Here is an 18,095-nt window from a genome sequence, read left to right on the forward strand (position 1 = left end):
TATGTTTATAACATTGTATTAATTATTAAAAAATGTTTTACATATAGAAATATACACTGAAAATTGGCAACTGGCAACTTAATAAAAATATAGACATTAATAAAGCGCATTCACAAAGTTTTCAGTATAATACAAATAACATTAGGCATGCCTACCTTACCTATTATTACACTTTACACGCAGATACACTACGCTTTACACACGGCATTTTACACATATTTCCAACTTGTATTCCTACATTTCTTCACGGTTAATTAATACGCTTTCCAGATGCGTTATGACTCGGTTCCTTCTGAACCCACTAAAGCTGTAAATTTCACTCTGGCTGCTTCAACAGCCGTTGCTCCGCATTTAGCACATTTTCTATGTGCATTGCTGTAATCCATGTAGGACTGTAGGTACAGACTTACAGTCTTAAGTGGTAGTACCGCGGTAGTGGTAGTCTAGTGGTAGTAGATTTAATAAATAAAATTTTCGTTATGAACTTTAACCACAGCAGTTGGACAAAGTCATTGACAAATATATTTTTGTATTATGGTGGGTAGACGTACCTACCCTCCATATATTTTATGGACTTTGATAAAGACAGTTGGAAGCAAATATTCAATTTTAAAACTTAATCGAGTATAATTAAGTTTAAAGCGTTTTAAGACTCATTTTATGATTAATAATATATAAAATTCGTGATAATTTAAATCAGAATTGGGAGCAATGTTGCTGTAGAAAAATGTTTTTATTTTTATTACTCGCAACTTTTTCTCAGAGGCCAACGCACACATAGAAGCTTCAGGCGCAGACATGCGCAATTATTTGGGGACATAACTTTCTTAGGAAGTGAACAGGCCTTGATCTGGGCCATCTATGAATCTCTTACGTAACTACTTAAACCTTATATCCTACATGTTAAGGTCCATATTCTAATAATAAAATGCTGATGAGGGTAGTTTTAAATCGTATTTACGTACGCGCATGCACAACCAAAGTACGTTTGAGTTAACATTTTTCCCTTTATGATTCCAAATATTGCGTTCATACTGAAGTATTTCATGTTTACCTTTATAATAATGTTTTTTAAACATATACAAGAAATTAATTATTTAATTATTGTAACCTTTTATCTACCTCACGCTTTTTGAGTTTTACGGTTTAAAACAATACCTAAATGGCTCCTCGCCCATACCTGTCAAAGTCAACGTAAACAACCTCTCTTACTGTCAAATGTTTTCCTAAACAAATCCTTGTCGTTATTTTGTTTTTACTAAGTCAATTAACAATTAATCTAATTGTGGATACATGTGATAAAGATTAGACTATGAAATCAAGTGCTTCGAGTTACCATTTTTTAGAAATTCAATCAAAATCGTGAACGTAAACACACGGCCGGCAAGAAAACTCCCGGAAGCTTTCCTTCACCGTTAAAATGTAAGTTTTATATTGATAATTAAGCTTAATACTATGTAATAGGCATATGGCCAGTCACAGTACCTAATAAAAGATTTAAGAAAATATATTTGACTAGTTAGAATATTCCAGAAGGTACTCTTGTATCTGAGTTATTCGATACGAAAATAATATTATTCTTCATTTCTCCCTAACTAAAATAGGTAATACAATTTTAAGCGAAAAAGTACGTGTCTGAAATAAATTAACAACCGGCATATTTTTACAGCACAAAAATAGAATATAGGGGTGAAAAACTTAAATTTTCTCAAACATGCAATGAAATATTGATGTTATGTTCCTTATAATAGGCTGCGAAGTATGACGTTTCAGGTGCGGCTAGGACAAAAGGTCGTTAATGGAATTTCATACACATCTTGCAGGCCTAGGCCGGCAAAGTCCTCTTTTTTAATTTTCATTTCACAGATATTTGTGACACAGCATCGTGGCATTCATCCATTAAAAAAAACTAGAGGCAGTATTTGCTTTATGGTTCGTAAATTTCGTAATGACACTCTGCCACTACGCCTATAAAAAAAAAACAAAAAACAATGTTTGCTATAATTTGCAGTTTTATTCGTATAAAATCAACATGAACTTAATAAATAATACATTATAAAATTTTATAATTTTAAATTATAAATTTAACTACACAAATAAAAACATTTAAAATATTTCATCTAAACGTTAGCGGTAAAACTCAAACACGCGTAGTTATATTTTTTAAATTGTTATGGAGGTAAAGTTGAAAAATATTCATTCTGATTTATTGGATTTATGGTGCGTTGTTGATTTTTTGACTTAAATATGAGTTCCGACGAAATAATGAAATTAATATTAATTGTAATCGTAGGTGTTGGAATTGGCAGCGTAAGCAGATTGATTTTAAATAACTTGCTGCCTCTGCCGCCAAGTCAAAGACGAAGTATGTATATGGTTGCTTATGGCAATTTTATTATTTGGAAAACTAAGAAAAATGGCTTACAGTTTATTAGAAACAGTTTTGTGGCATATTTTAAATGAATGTAACTACAAATTCGTCAACACTGTGGGAATTATACTTATTTACTCCATGCATAAAGCAACGATGTATGTGAAACATGATATCAACATGAAAGACTATGTAAACTTATGTGACGAAAACGACAGTGAGACGGATACAAGGCGAAAAAATCAAAGATACATGAAAATATACGGGTAGTAAAAATACACGACTCGTGTAAAACATACGCGTGATAATGATATAGGTACGTGTTGGTTATATTTTGGGTGTAGTATACTTTTAGTTTTTTCTATAAATAAAACTTGGGTTTCGTGGATTTTTTATTTTATTTATTTCATTGCATGTTTGAGAAAAGCACTATACATACCTCGGCGGGAAATGGGGTTGCCCGCGCTCAGACCTATCCGTCTATATGTCTTCGGCCGGCAACCCCTTTCGTCCCGGCCTCTGTAGTAATGTACTATTACTCGTCTTTCCTTTCTTTGAAAAGTGTTGTATTACTTATTTACCTACCTAAATATTAATGGCTACTTTTGGGTACACTCTTTTTTTTGCAATGTTTTTTTGTTTGATCTATATATATATAGCGCCAGTGAATAAAACTCTCCAGATATGGTATTTTCTCTATTATGTCTCAAATTTAAAAACGATAGGCAAGCATAAAAATAAAAGTAGGAATGTAGAATATGGCTCAAGTATATTATGAATTTATGATTGTACATAAGCTTTGCTTCCGAGAAGTTTATTAAGCGACAGGCTTAGAAAATCTCGGAACACTCCGTACCTAGAAATTTTTATGGAAATTAAATAGTTTCACGTTTATAAAATGTACGTTGACGGTATGAACGGTATGTAAAATCCGACGAACGGAAATCGTATTGGCGGAAATCGAATACTGGTAGCGAAACTTTGCTAGACGCGGTACTGACGTGCGTTGTTTTTATGGATATTGGTTTAAACCACAGACAAGACATTCACCAGACTGAGCATAGTCGCGCTACCCCCTCTGCCACGTATACGGTAATTTTACTCCATGTTCGCGTCGAAAGTGTCTTTGTGTGACGTCCGTGTCTTTGAACGGACCAATCACGGCACGGGACTTGGCTTACCTCGTCCCGCGCACCCCCGCGTTTTTGGCATCATCGGTTGCATGAAATAATTGCTCTAAACTCGGTCTAGAGGATTCCTAGTCTATGGTTTAAACTTATGTAATATTTTACCTTTACACCCTTTAGTAGGCACACCCACTACATTTAAAGGTGCGGATTTCAGATAGTTACCAGTTGAGCAGTCAGTTGAAAATAAATTAAAAATTTAGTCGCGAAGGGTAATCGTCCCATAGAAAACTTGAATTTCGCGCCTCCTTCTACTGACAAAGTTGTTTGACCAACTATTAATTAAGTAAATGACTTAACAGAAATGCTGCATTTATGTTCCATAGGTCTCCATTATACAATGGCGTTCAAAAGTGCATTGAGATGTTTCAACCGTAATATTAAGGCATTACGGTCGACATCTATCCGTGCACTTTTAAACGCCACTGTAGGTACATTTAAGCCTAAATCTATCCACTTCTAAATCGTATCCGACAGCGCTCTATCAACGCAAAGGAATGTGCTGGCAACTCTAACTTATGTGCACCGTTCTTACAAGTTTAATGAACACAGAGCTAAGTGCGGCCCAATCAATCGCCTTTATCGATCCTTAGCGGAATCTGTACCTAGTTATTTTAGTCTTTTTATACAACGACCTCGTTTACGTTTCTGAGATTAGTCTCGGATTTTTTTCTGAGAGGAATACGTAGGTCACTCGATAAGTTTTGAGATACAGAAAATCTATTCAAGATATTAGCACTATTTATATTACATTTTTTCAAAATACTCTCTATCATTCTATATTCAAAGTTCCATTCATCTAAACCAACTTTGAAAACATTTTTGCCAGTCTTGATCCGATAGGGCAGAAATCGCAACTTCATCAGTTTGTTAGAGCAAGCGCGGGATCTAACGACTACAGAGCTTCCTCACTCCAAGATATTGATGTAGGATTATATTAACGCCCCCGAATTGACCGCTAGGATCTTCTCTATGTCCTTGTATGTTATTCGTGGATCTTATCGCACCAACATTTCAGTAGTCCACACGTTTTCTGCAGTTACTGCTGTTTGCGGGCGACCACTTCGGTGGTCATCTTCGAGGCTGGTTTTACCCCTTTTAAATTCGTTGAACCATCTAAAAACTGTTGCCCGTGAAGGAGCAGAATCTCCTAACGCTGAATGCAATCGTTGCAAACACAATTGGGTAGGTAAAGTTTTTTGAAGATAGGCAAATTATATTTTTTCCCGATAGTATTCATTATAGCGATCACGGAAATGCAGCTCTTTTATTTTTATATCATTTTATTGATTAAATATAATTTTTTAAATGATCGATATGACGTTTGTGAGGTGAAATGGCAGACTCGAGTAATTAATTCCTTGGCGCGTAGTAAATGGGACGAGATAGAAAAAAAATCGATGTCAACTGTCAGTGTCACTTAGCTCTCATTCCCGAAAAATAACGGACAAGCCTCATGTTACCTTGCGAATTGCTATTAATGTTATCATTGAGATTTTCGGCGACCTCAGCACGACCCACGGACTTCTGATTCCCCACGACATCTGCGCGTATTTGGACAAAGATTGAATTTACTTTCGATAACTTGGCACTGCATAAATTATTGGACAACGTTTTCTTCCCCACCCCTACACGACGGCCCCTACGCTGACCCTTGGACAGAGTTTTGCAAGAAAAATAAGCGAGTTCATACGAGATTGCGAGCAGATTCTACAAATTTGAAATTATTATCATAACAGTGATAAGCACAATGCCGTTGAATTAGAGGAGCAATGGCCGTACAGGAGTACGTATCCGTGAAATACATAGGTACAGAAAACTTTCTTCACTTGTGTTTTGATTTTTATTATTAAATTGCCATGAGCTGTTAAGTTCGTAAACAAGAAATCGGTCTAATTTTTTCTAACAATTTCAACCATCTGTTAGTTTTGTGTGGTTATCCTCATTTTATGAATGTTGTTCTTATTTTCAGGTGGATGTAAACATTCATTGGCGGTATTATACTGATGGCTAATTAGAACCATTGAGCCATGACATACTTCCTTGCAGTGTTATTCGGCTAAGCCTCGAGCATCCTGTGAATCTGAAGGATATAATTATTTCCATAAAAAAGAGCAATCGAATTAGGACCAAGATATCCCGAGAATCTAAAGACATTTTATAAAAAATGCAATAAAATGAAAATGGGAGACTCTCTTATTTTAACAATGTTACAAGATCATGACAATGTTATGGTCTATACTTATTAAAATTTTAAAACCAACATGTCTTTATCTTTGACTTGAAAATGTACAAATGATTTGGGTTAAGTTTTATGAAATGCAACTTATGCTAAAAACCTATTATTATTATATGTCAAATTATCGTGAACTCGATGTTGCTTAAGGCGTATCCAAATTAGTCAATTTTTCGCCAATCTGATTAAATTGCCCGATCGAATCGGGACGTACGGACGCAAACGCCAATTTGGCTGGCCGAATTCAACCGCCGATAATGACCAATAAAATGAGGTGCGGACACAAGAACACCAATTTGTGAGGCTAGTATTTTCGTTATGGGGCATTTTTTCAATTTAAATGGGTCTAATATCACCATAAATCTAAAATTGGAGATTGACGCCAATTTCATTTCTGATCAAATCGACCGATTTGATCAGTCCCGTCTGGATACCGCTTTAGCACCGCGAAAGGGCGCTGCGCGGTGCGCGCGGATTGACGCATGCGCGTACCGTATGCTTTGTATCTATGGTAATATAATTTTAAAAAATATGCAAATAAAAGGCGGCAAAGTTTATTCGTTGTGCAATACTCAATAAGTTACCGCTTGTTATTTTAATACTCGTAATAAACAAAATGAGTTCAAGTGACGAAAACGACCTGGAATAGACGGCATGCACCGCCTCATTTTAAAGCAGAAGCAAACTTAATAATGAATAACTAGCTTCCTGCTAAGTCCTGGGACAAATACAATAGGACTTACGACATGCTCATGCTGTGGAAGGACACAAGAAGGACAGCCAAAACGCAAGAAACACCTACTCTGAAAGTGGTTTTTAGCGTATTTCTGTGACCAAGTGAAAACTAAAAAGCCATCTATCTACATTTAATATAAACTAAGAATATGCGTTGTTTTTTTAATTGTATTCGCGTCACTTTACCCCTATTAAATACGCTTTACTAAATTGAATTTGTTTTATTTCCTCACATAATTTGAGAATAGTGCTTACTATGTATACCTCAATGGAAGCAAAAATGTAGTATTTTTGCGAGTTGATACACTTGCTACTTGTGTATAGTGGCAAATGTATTAAACCCGCAATCAACACTAATCAATATGTAAACAGGCCCCAACGTGAAGCACATTTACCCTACAGACATACTTATCCATATTGACCATATTTGAACCTCTCAACTCTCTTCAAGGGCACGCCACACAGCGTGATTCTATATACTGTTGTAATGTTAATGCTTAAGGATAATAATTTGTGGATTTTAAAATAAAACGAAACGAAATTTACTGGATTTATATTATATTATTTTGGATTTATATTATAAGTTTTCTAAAGTACAGTCGCCATCAGATATATTGGTGCAGCTAGGGTGCTCATAAATATCTGAACACGCCTCTATTATCAGGGCGTGCGTGTTCAGATATTGTGAACACCTTGCCGAGCCCATATATAATAGCCAATAACGACCTAGTTATTAACACTATTACAATCTTAATCATTATGTATGTATAATACAACAATCACCTTTATATAGTCCTCACAAACGTATAAGTTACCATTTTGGCCAATATATCTTCAAAGCTTGGCACCGAATCGCTGTTAAAGACTTTGGTGTGCTCAAATACGCTGAATTTGGAAAGTAACGTCTGTACTTCCTACAAGACGGTACGACGCACTTTGAGTTCATCTCTGTAATATTATTATTCTATTTCCATTCGAACGTTTCCGGGATCGTCTCCATCTATTGTGTTGATACTGAGATCCAAAATGACTCGTGTAGCAGTCCAAGAGTCGTGGAGGTGTTAATGAAAATGTTCTCCAAGAAGCAGTGCCAAGTAGTCGAAAGCAATCGTTATCATTATCAAAATATCCGTGTTGATCGTGCTAGGGACGTTAAAAATACTTATTCTAGAAATCACACCGACATCCAATTACAAGAAAACACAAATGTTTCGTCCGACCATTATTTTCCAATTATTTGCAAGTTATTTTCCAAGAATGACACTGACAGTTGACATCGATTTTTTTTCTATCTCGTCCCATTTACTACGCGCCAAGGAATTAATTACTCGAGTCTGCCATTTCACCTCACAAACGTCATATCGATCATTTAAAAAATTATATTTAATCAATAAAATGATATAAAAATAAAAGAGCTGCATTTCCGTGATCGCTATAATGAATACTATCGGGAAAAAATATAATTTGCCTATCTTCAAAAAACTTTACCTACCCAATTGTTTAGATAAACCAAATTTAAAATCATAAAATATCATAGCACGCAAATGTTCGCGGTTAAGCTCCATCGTTTCAAAGAAAAAACGCGGGAACCGTTTTGGAAAAATGACTGTAACATATTCATTTTTTAAATTGGAGCGAATCTGCAACTTGTGTTCTATTTTTAAATAAATTTGCTTTTTAAAAACATATAATTCAGGTGCGTTCCATTTTCGAATTTCGAGCATCTAATAAAACTTATCGAGTGACCTACGTACTATACTAGCAAATTCCTGAGATCCGTTAATGTCGTACCTTTAGAGGAACTGGGTTGGGTGAGTAAAAGACTCCGATGACTGGTAGACTAAGACTAATTTATTCAATCATGCCTAACAGCCGTATTCATAAAAAATCCTTAAATGAGGAATGATCAGCTTATTAGCTAATCCACTGTTTAGGCTTAATAAGCCGTTGATAAGAACCATGATTTATAAACGTTTATTAGGGGTTTCTTAACTAATAAGCAGATTAGACCCGTTATGTTGGCATCTTGGCACATCATAGACAAAAATATGGCTGAACATTAATTAAAAAAAAAAGTTTGACAGCAGCACTAGCGGTAAATCATAAAATCCTGAACAATACGATGCACAATTTTGACCAGTTTTCTGGGTTATTATATATTAAAATAGCCTCTGCATCACAAAAACAAATAAATAATATTGCACGGCCGGAAGTTTTACGAAACTCGGTAAGCAACCACCTATATCATAGTCTGATAATCAGATATGTTACGAGTAAAGTTCATTGCAAGATTTGCAAGCAATATTGATAAAACTATGTGTTATTGCTTATAGTTTAAATATATTGTGGAATGAGGGAAAGAGGGCAGTTGCACATCTCAAGTCAAGAATTCTGCCTGCGCGCCATCGCCACCGTAATACCACGGATTCCAACACATTTTGTTCTGGTGGCGAAACACAAACGATATTGACACTATTCATATCAAATGATCGGTGAAGATAAATCAGGTGAGCAAGATTTGGTTATTCATTTCTTAACGTAAAATGTTGTAGTATTTTTATGAACATACCTCGACACCCAAAAAATTATGGCCTCTTCATTTTTAATTTGACGTACTATCGGTGTTTTTTAGAAGAGCAGAGCTAACTAAGCTAGTTAGGAGCTGTTTATAATTAGAATTAGTGAATAACATACTTAACCAACCACACGATGGAACCAATTTATCAGTGAAGTGGTGATTTATCTTAAAAACCTTTTTTGTTCGCCTAGGGCGCAGAGTTAAAGATAAGCGCTTATATATGCAACTTGACAATGACAATGTTTGCAGTGAAACATCTCAGCCAATAGCCGCATTAAAAGGCAAACTGCACAATTCATAATGAGGCAGAAATGTTCATTATTCACAGGAGTGTCGCTGTTGGTAGGTTATATAATTTTAAATCAACAAAGATATCAATATGATTTTTACATAAGGTACTTATCAATCATAACACACCATTGTAGGTTAATTATTTGTTTAAAAGTATATTAGCGTTTCAATTCATAACTTTGTTATTATTGTATAATTTCATTTTATCAAACTACAATTACCGGTAAGAAACAGTGTCTGTAGGTACGCTAGGTAGAAGTATGTATGAACAAAACAGACATGTATGTAATTCTTTAGTTTTGCTGTGAGATAGCTATGGTATTGACAAACAACAACAGAATCTCTGCCTGGATGGAGATCCATTATTCCATATAGTTACCACAACAATATGGAAATTATTCCATATTGCCATATCCATTAGGATGTTATACTTAAGCTTAAAATAAAAGATGATATAGGTTGATTCAATGAGTATATTAATTGAAACTGTGTTCTTTTCAGGTTGTGAGTATTCCATCATCAGCTATTTGTCCGGAGCTGGCTACACAATCCGGAGGCCACACTCTTCTGGCATCTAACCGGCCTGCACACCGCCATCAAATGAAGTTGGTTGTACTGAAATAAAGAAAAAATATTAACTAGTTTAATGATTGTCAAATGTAATAAAATTGTTTTATTTAAGTGGGTTGTTTGATTTCCCTAAATTAACACATGAAATATGTTGATATGTTATAATAAAAATCTCAGTTAAAAACTCATGAACTTGTTTTATTTATCTATCACAATGTAAAAAATTAACTCTGCTCAGTGTGGACTTCAACACAGAACTCAAGTATGCTAGCATTAATACCAATTAACCGAGTACACCCTTCTTTCATAGCAAATAGCACCACACAGCATTCAGTGCAGCGGCAGCATTAACAGTGCCTAGAAATCCAACCAAAGTAGGCCAACCACAGTTTATGTTTTTTATAGTGATAATGATAATACACCTACAAATTGGAATATGATATGTCCCACAACAAAGGTACCTATATACCTGCCCATATTATTCAATTAAGTATCTTCAGTATTGCTGTGCCCTTACAGGTTGCTATGTAATATGTGCGCAATTAATACTTTTTAGTTAGAGCTTGAGAATACCGTGATCTTATAATAAATCAACGTTTTATGGCAGGTAATGAGTATGAAACAAAAGTAGGTATACTCACTTCTTTGCGCTGTAGGAGTTCCGGGAGTAGTTTTCATTCTTTTATGATAGGTATATAGGTTGGTGAGGTGCTTTATCCGACGCCGGTGCCCCAGTCGTAGAAGTCTAGTCTTATGGTATAACAGTTCGTATCGCATAAATTGCTTGCATCTTGATGAATGCGACATACAATCGTGCAAACAACTCCTAGCAAAGGCACAATATCTAGGTTTCCCGCTATTTGCGCACTATATCTAGGTATGTAATGGTTTATCTCCTTATTTACACATATTAAACCACTCATTTATTAAATTTTGACGTTTTTTAAACAAAAAGAACACCCAAATCACTAAATTACGATACAAGTCTCATCGACGTTTGCACTAATTTGTGAAATGCTGTCTTGTCAAAATCAGCTGTTTTGTGACCGCCATCTTGTATTTTAGGGATAATAAACAGATAAAGAAGGGTCCACGGCTCCATAACTTTCCGAGGATTTAATAAAGAGATGATCAACTGTTTAGCGCTAAAAAGTGTTTATGAATCACGTTTTGTGACATCCGGTTATCAGCAACTGATGATCAATGCTCTAACTGTTTATGAATACGGCTGTAAGCGTTTTATACATCCTGTTATCTTTACATCCCATCTCTAATCTGCGGCGACACATACAATATCTCAACTGAATCAGGACCCCTATTCGACAAGCGACGTTTGACGTATCGTGTTGATCTCCCGTTGATGTGGGAAAAATCATAAGTTCTCGAATACGTACAATGTCAAAATTTGACATTAACGATCCACAGTTAGGGTGACAAGCAAACCAACCCGAACCACCCTTAGTTTAGAGTTGAGTTTTGGTTGTACCAAATGATATTATCCACCATTGATGGAATCAACACTCAGTATGCAATAAAATCAACTGTTGATTTGACGTGGATACGAAATCTGACAGTTGTACATGTCGAATTTGGCCCCTGCGCGTGCTCTAATCTATACTAAGCTATCGACACGCGCTGATTATATTTTGCTGACCGCCATAGTACCTATACGGGAACGGGACATATGTCTTTTGACATACAGTTAGTTTGTTATAATTCATTTAATTTTGGTTCAACTCGCGAGGTCTTTTGGATTAAAATATTTTAATATTTAGATATATTTAAGATATTTTTGTATGATATATGTATCATTAACCTTTTGTATAAATAACTTATTTTTGTCGATTAAGAAATAATCCAGATGCTCAACAAATACATTTATGTTAATGTTTATTTAGTCTTCTTCTTCTTCCTTGCGTTTTCCCGGCATTTTGCTACGGCTTATGGAAGCCTGATGGGGTCCGCTTGACAACTAAACATGATTTGACGTAGGCACTAGTTTTTTACGAAAGCGACTGCCATCTGACCTTCCGGTTTCCTCACGATGTTTTCCTTCACCGAAAAGCAACTGGTAAATAAATATCAAATGATATTTCGTGTATAAGTTCCGTTAAGCTCATTGGTACGAGCCGGGGTTTGAACCCGTGTCCTCCGGATTGAAAGTCGCACGCTCTTACCGCTAGGCTACTAACGCTTAATCCTCACTAAGTATTTACTGAATACTTGTAATTAAATATCTAAAGATATCTAAGACACAGTAAATAGTTAGGTTGGTTTAAGTAAAATATTTTCGATAACAAAACTCTGAGTGAAATGGTTTTTCCATAACTTTGCCGTAGTAATATTCCCTTATTTGTAGAATAGTCCCGGACGGGGTAATGTTTTCATGAATTATTTCGCAGCATAACTTTGCCCCCTCACGCATCATTTACCTATCTTAAGTGACATACGAAAACTCTTTAAATTGTTCGCCGCGTTTTCCTGTAATAAAATGTCAGTTAAAACGGGGATTATCAAGTCACATTTAAGTACAGTTAATAAACATATTAGGGTAGTATTAGTCAGGCAACCAATGCTCAAAAAAAGTTGTAGATGTAAATGCTATTTTTGACTCCGTAACTTTGTTTGGACTAGTCAGGAAGTGAACATATCAAAAGTCCCCGGCCGTAGCCCCTATGCCGGGGGGAGAGGGGGTTAAGAAGGTCCCATTCTTCGGTTTTTCACTTATATATCTTGGAAACTTTGCGTCTTAGCAACATGACACTTAGACAAACCGAAAGCTGATTAAATTTGCTACAAGTATAATTTACTTAAGTTTTTTACCCTCATGACCAATAATGTAGGTCACGAGTAAATTATTTCTGTCTGGAACAGTAACTTGAAATCAGAATATACTGGCTTTTAAGTTACTGTAGGAACCAGACATGAAAGCTGTCGCTCAAACGAAAAGGAAATGCTTTCACGCCGGCATTGTAACAATGTTTCAATAAGACAATATTGTTCGAGACATAAACATATGCCGCCTAAGTGTCTTTTCTCTAAAAACGACACGAATATAATTGTTTATTTGTTAACCTATAGAGTACATGCATGAGTTACTTGGAAAAAAAATCAAAGCATTTTCACTTTTAAACTTTATGTCGAAAGCCTAAGTTACTAAAACTCGTATAGAAAACGAAGTAAAAGAAAATGAGTAAAATCTTTCGACGTTATCTTCGCGTCCGAGATCGTGTTAAGACTATTTTGAGTTCAAAAGTAGCCGAACTATGTTGAATAGCGTGCAAAACAAACAGTCTCGCGTTAGACTGGCCCGCGTTCGGCCCGGAGCTTCCGGCGCTTAACTTTTCTATGACATGACAGACATAGGCGTTCACTTGATGCTTTCCATAGAAAACGATGCGCCGGAAGCTCCGGCCCGGACACGGCCCGTTCTAACGTGAGTCATCCTTTATTCGTATGCTCGGGACTCTCGGGAGTGAAGTGTGACCGGGCGAGGCAAAATCGGAGTCTTAACCAAATTACGTTTGTGTTTAAAAATATACGTATTAAAGTACTATCCCATCAAAAACATAAATGTAAAAAAGGAGAGCCAAGTTCAATACAAAAATTATGCTTGGCTGTGGGGTTCGCCGCAAAAAGAATGGAGATCTAAATGAGTGCCAAGTTCTATGCAAAATCCAAATCTAGACACGCGGCAGCGTGTCAAGCCAAGTTCAAGCAAAGGAACTGGCTAGCCAGCGCCAAGTGTAATATTACACGAACCACTTGGTGCCACTTTTGACCCTTCTATAACTCAAAACATATTTAACGTAAACACATAAAACTACGTGTGTTTAATTATATCCATAAGGACATCTAGAAGCCCAAATTTCATGAAGCTAGCTCAAACGGTTATAAAGATATGAAGGTCAAAAAGTCGTAAATTTTAAGACTGACTGACAGACTTATAGTACCTAAACCTAACCTACTTCCAGATGACTTAGAAGGATGAAATTTGGAATCCAGCTCAGTTATTGTGTGAAAGCGTAGGAAAAAATCTAAAAATAAAAAAAAGTTATAAAATAGGGGGGGTCCCCATACAAAAAAAACCATTTTTTATTGTGACTGACATATAAGTACCTAAACCTAACCTACTTCCAGATGACCTAGAAGGATGAAATTTGGAATCCAGCTCAGTTATTGTGTGAAAGCGTAGGAAAAAATCTAAAAATAAAAAAATGTTATAAAATAGGGGGGGTCCCCATACAAAAAATCCATTTTTTATTGTGGCTGACATATAAGTTCCTAAACCTAACCTACTTCCAGATGACCTAGAAGGATGAAATTTGGAATCCAGCTTGGTTATTGTGTGTAAGCGTAGAAAAAAATCTAAAAACAAAAAAAAGTTAATAAATAGGGGGGTCCCCATACAAATTTCTTTTTTATTATGACTGACATATAGTACCTAAACCTAACCTACTTCCAGATGACCTAGAAGGATGAAATTTGGAATCCAGCTCGGTAATTGTGTGTAACCGTAGGAAAAAATCTAAAAATAAAAAAAGTTAAAAAATAGGGGGGGTCCTCATACAAAAAACCTGTAATACGCGCTAAGCAACCGGCCAACGGTGTGTCGTTGGCGGCGCGCGGCACCACATAATTAATACAAAGTACAGAAGTAAAAAACATGCAGCGGAAACACAAGAAAAAACATTAAATCTCAATACCTGCCTAGTTTTCTTTACAAAAAGTATTGATATCCCATCAAAAACATAAATGTAAAAAAGGAGAGCCAAGTTCAATACAAAAATTATGCTTGGCTGTGGAGTTCGCCGCAAAAAGAATGGAGATCTAAATGAGTGCCAAGTTCTATGCAAAATCCAAATATGTATTTATAGGAACAAAATAACATTATAAACAAGTATTAAACTCTATTTCTTTGCTTTATTGGATACCTATAACAATTGCTGTTATTTAAAAAAAAATGTGAGATCTTAAAGTAGGTTAGATTTGGCTTGGCCAGTTTTTATCAGAATTACAAAATATATATGTTGAATAACTTTATAAAATGACTGATGTAATGAAAACTGGCCAAGTCAAATCTAACCTGCTTTAAGATCTCGCATTTTTTTAAATAACAGCAATTGTTATAGGTATCCAATAAAGCAAAGAAATAGAGTTTAATACTTGTTTATAATGTTATTTTGTTCCTATAAATACATATTTGGATTTTGCATAGAACTTGGCACTCATTTAGATCTCTATTCTTTTTGCGGCGAACTCCACAGCCAAGCATAATTTTTGTATTGAACTTGGCTCTCCTTTTTTACATTTATGTTTTTGATGGGATATGTATTTATAGGAACAAAATAACATTATAAACAAGTATTAAACTCTATTTCTTTGCTTTATTGGATACCTATAACAATTGCTGTTATTAAAAAAAAATGCGAGATCTTAAAGCAGGTTAGATTTGACTTGGCCAGTTTTCATTACATCAGTCATTTTATAAAGTTATTCAACATATATATTTTGTAATTCTGATAAAAACTGGCCAAGCCAAATCTAACCTACTTTAAGATCTCACATTTTTTTTAAATAACAGCAATTGTTATAGGTATCTAATAAAGCAAAGAAATAGAGTTCAATACTTGTTTATAATGTTATTTTGTTCCTATAAATACATATTTGGATTTTGCATAGAACTTGGCACTCATTTAGATCTCCATTCTTTTTGCGGCGAACCCCACAGCCAAGCATAATTTTTGTATTGAACTTGGCTCTCCTTTTTTACATTTATGTTTTTGATGGGATATCAGTACTTTTTGTAAAGAAAACTAGGCAGGTATTGAGATTTAATGTTTTTTCTTGTGTTTCCGCTGCATGTTTTTTACTTCTGTTCTTTGTATTAATTATGTGGTGCCGCGCGCCACCAACGACACACCATTTGCCGGTTGTTTAGCGCGTATTACAGGTTTTTTGTATGGGGACCCCCCCTATTATTTAACTTTTTTTATTTTTAGATTTTTTCCTACGCTTACACACAATTAACGAGCTGGATTCCAAATTTCATCCTTCTAGGTCATCTGGAAGTAGGTTAGGTTTAGGTACCTACTATATGTCAGTCACAATAAAATAGAAATTTGTATGGGGACCCCCCCTATTTATTAACTTTTTTTTGTTTTTAGATTTTTTCCTACGCTTACACACAATAACCGAGCTGGATTCCAAATTTCATCCTTCTAGGTCATCTGAAAGTAGGTTAGGTTTAGGTACTTATATGTCAGTCACAATAAAAAATGTTTTTTTTTGTATGGGGACCCCCCCTATTTTATAACTTTTTTTTATTTTTAGATTTTTTTCTACGCTTTCACACAATAACTGAGCTGGATTCCAAATTTCATCCTTCTAGGTCATCTGGAAGTAGGTTAGGTTTAGGTACTTATATGTCAGTCACAATAAAAAATGTTTTTTTTGTATGGGGACCCCCCCTATTTCAAAACTTTTTTTTATTTTTAGATTTTTTCCTACGCTTTCACACAATAACTGAGCTGGATTCCAAATTTCATCCTTCTAGGTCATCTGGAAGTAGGTTAGGTTTAGGTACTATAGGTCTGTCAGTCAGTCTTAAAATTTACGACTTTTTGACCTTCATATCTTTATAACCGTTTGAGCTAGCTTCATGAAATTTGGGCTTCTAGATGTCCTTATGGATATAATTAAACACACGTAGTTTTATGTGTTTACGTTAAAGATGTTTTGAGTTATAGAAGGGTCAAAAGTGGCACCTAGTGGTTCGTGTAATATTACACTTGGCGCTGGCTAGCCAGTTCTTTTGCTTGAACTTGGCTTGACACGCTGCCGCGTGTCTAGATTCCCGAAATTGCTGAGGCCATCATTGACGTTTATTAACATATTTTTTTTATCAAGTTATGTACGTTGGAGATACAGGTAATAATAAGAAAAGTATGTTTGGATATTTTGTGTCAACTAAAGTTCGTCCAACCTGAAGGCCGATCGATGGTTATTTAAAAGGATAGATTACTTAACCTTTTTAAATATGAACCAATGTTCATATTTGAAAAGGTTAAGAAATATATAGTACAATTACTATCGTTACGTATGTTACACTCCTAAGGGCCAATTATCTTCGTTGACGTCTTCGTTTGGAATCTTAATCTTTTTTTTACCAGAAAATGAAACTGGCACCCTAATATGATATAGCGTCTAAATTCCAAAGGTTACGTGAATACATAACCATGATGGAATCATCATCCACATAGTTTTTACAAATGCATAAAGTCAGTCAAAGGCGTTGATGTGAGTACCTAATAATTCCACATTTCTAATTTAATTCTTTTGAGTTTTAATAACAAAATGAAATAGGTATGATTCCGAAAACACAGTAATATATTTTTTATGACTTTCGACAAATATGACTAGCGGAAATTAGAACTTTCACAGCAATAGTGTTACGAGCAAATTTTATGAACTGTAAAATTTATGTAGCTAAGCACTGCAGCAAATGTTATATAATTTTTCATTGCATTTTTCTTGTACACAATAAAATCTTCGAATTACATTCACAGGTTTTTTAATTTTGACATCTAAGGTACTATTAGAAAATAAAACGATTAACTAAGGTAGGTACCTTCTGTCAAGTAACTCCGTAAAAGGTTTTGAAAGTTTCTGGACTTCTGCGAAGTTTTTATCTTTTTACACGTATAAGATAGGTTTCCATATAAATTTTGCCTAGGACCTGCTTTATATAAATACTAAGTCACAACAAAAGTTCAGACTTTAGGGATTAGAACGAAAGTTGGAAAGATTCGTGATATAACGTCACACGACGTGACGAATATTTTCAATACGTATTTTTCGCTCTAGAAAACTCAAATTGCCGACATCAAAACACCACCGATTAAGAAAACAAAACCTTGCGCGATGGACGAGTCCAGAGCTCGATTCGAAGGTGGTTTAATTAAAAAAAAAAGTTAATTATCACCCTCCGTCAGTGGCACCGACGATCGCCGATTTGTTTTACATTGCCAAACATGAATGCCAATTCAGACTTAAAAGTAATTTCAAAATGATGTCATTGTGTTTTATTGGTCGCCCGTACGTATTGCTCGCGCCAATACATGATGT

The 18,095-nt window shown here is 35.2% G+C and overlaps 2 long non-coding RNA genes across 2 annotated transcripts; one reads left to right on the plus strand and one right to left on the minus strand.

The window, feature by feature from the left end:
• The first annotated feature begins 8,400 nt into the window (after positions 1–8,400).
• On the plus strand, positions 8,401–10,156 carry LOC134669259 (uncharacterized). Its single transcript, XR_010098886.1, has 2 exons — positions 8,401–9,449; positions 9,900–10,156. It is a non-coding gene; the product is annotated as an uncharacterized LOC134669259 (long non-coding RNA).
• LOC134669258 (uncharacterized) lies at positions 9,858–11,191 on the minus strand. Its single transcript, XR_010098885.1, has 2 exons — positions 10,610–11,191; positions 9,858–10,013 (listed from the first exon to the last, which is right to left on the minus strand). It is a non-coding gene; the product is annotated as an uncharacterized LOC134669258 (long non-coding RNA).
• Positions 11,192–18,095: the final 6,904 nt, after the last annotated feature.

The sequence above is a fragment of the Cydia fagiglandana genome, chromosome 12 (assembly GCF_963556715.1).
Source record: "Cydia fagiglandana chromosome 12, ilCydFagi1.1, whole genome shotgun sequence".
Classification (NCBI taxonomy): Eukaryota; Metazoa; Arthropoda; class Insecta; order Lepidoptera; family Tortricidae; genus Cydia; species Cydia fagiglandana.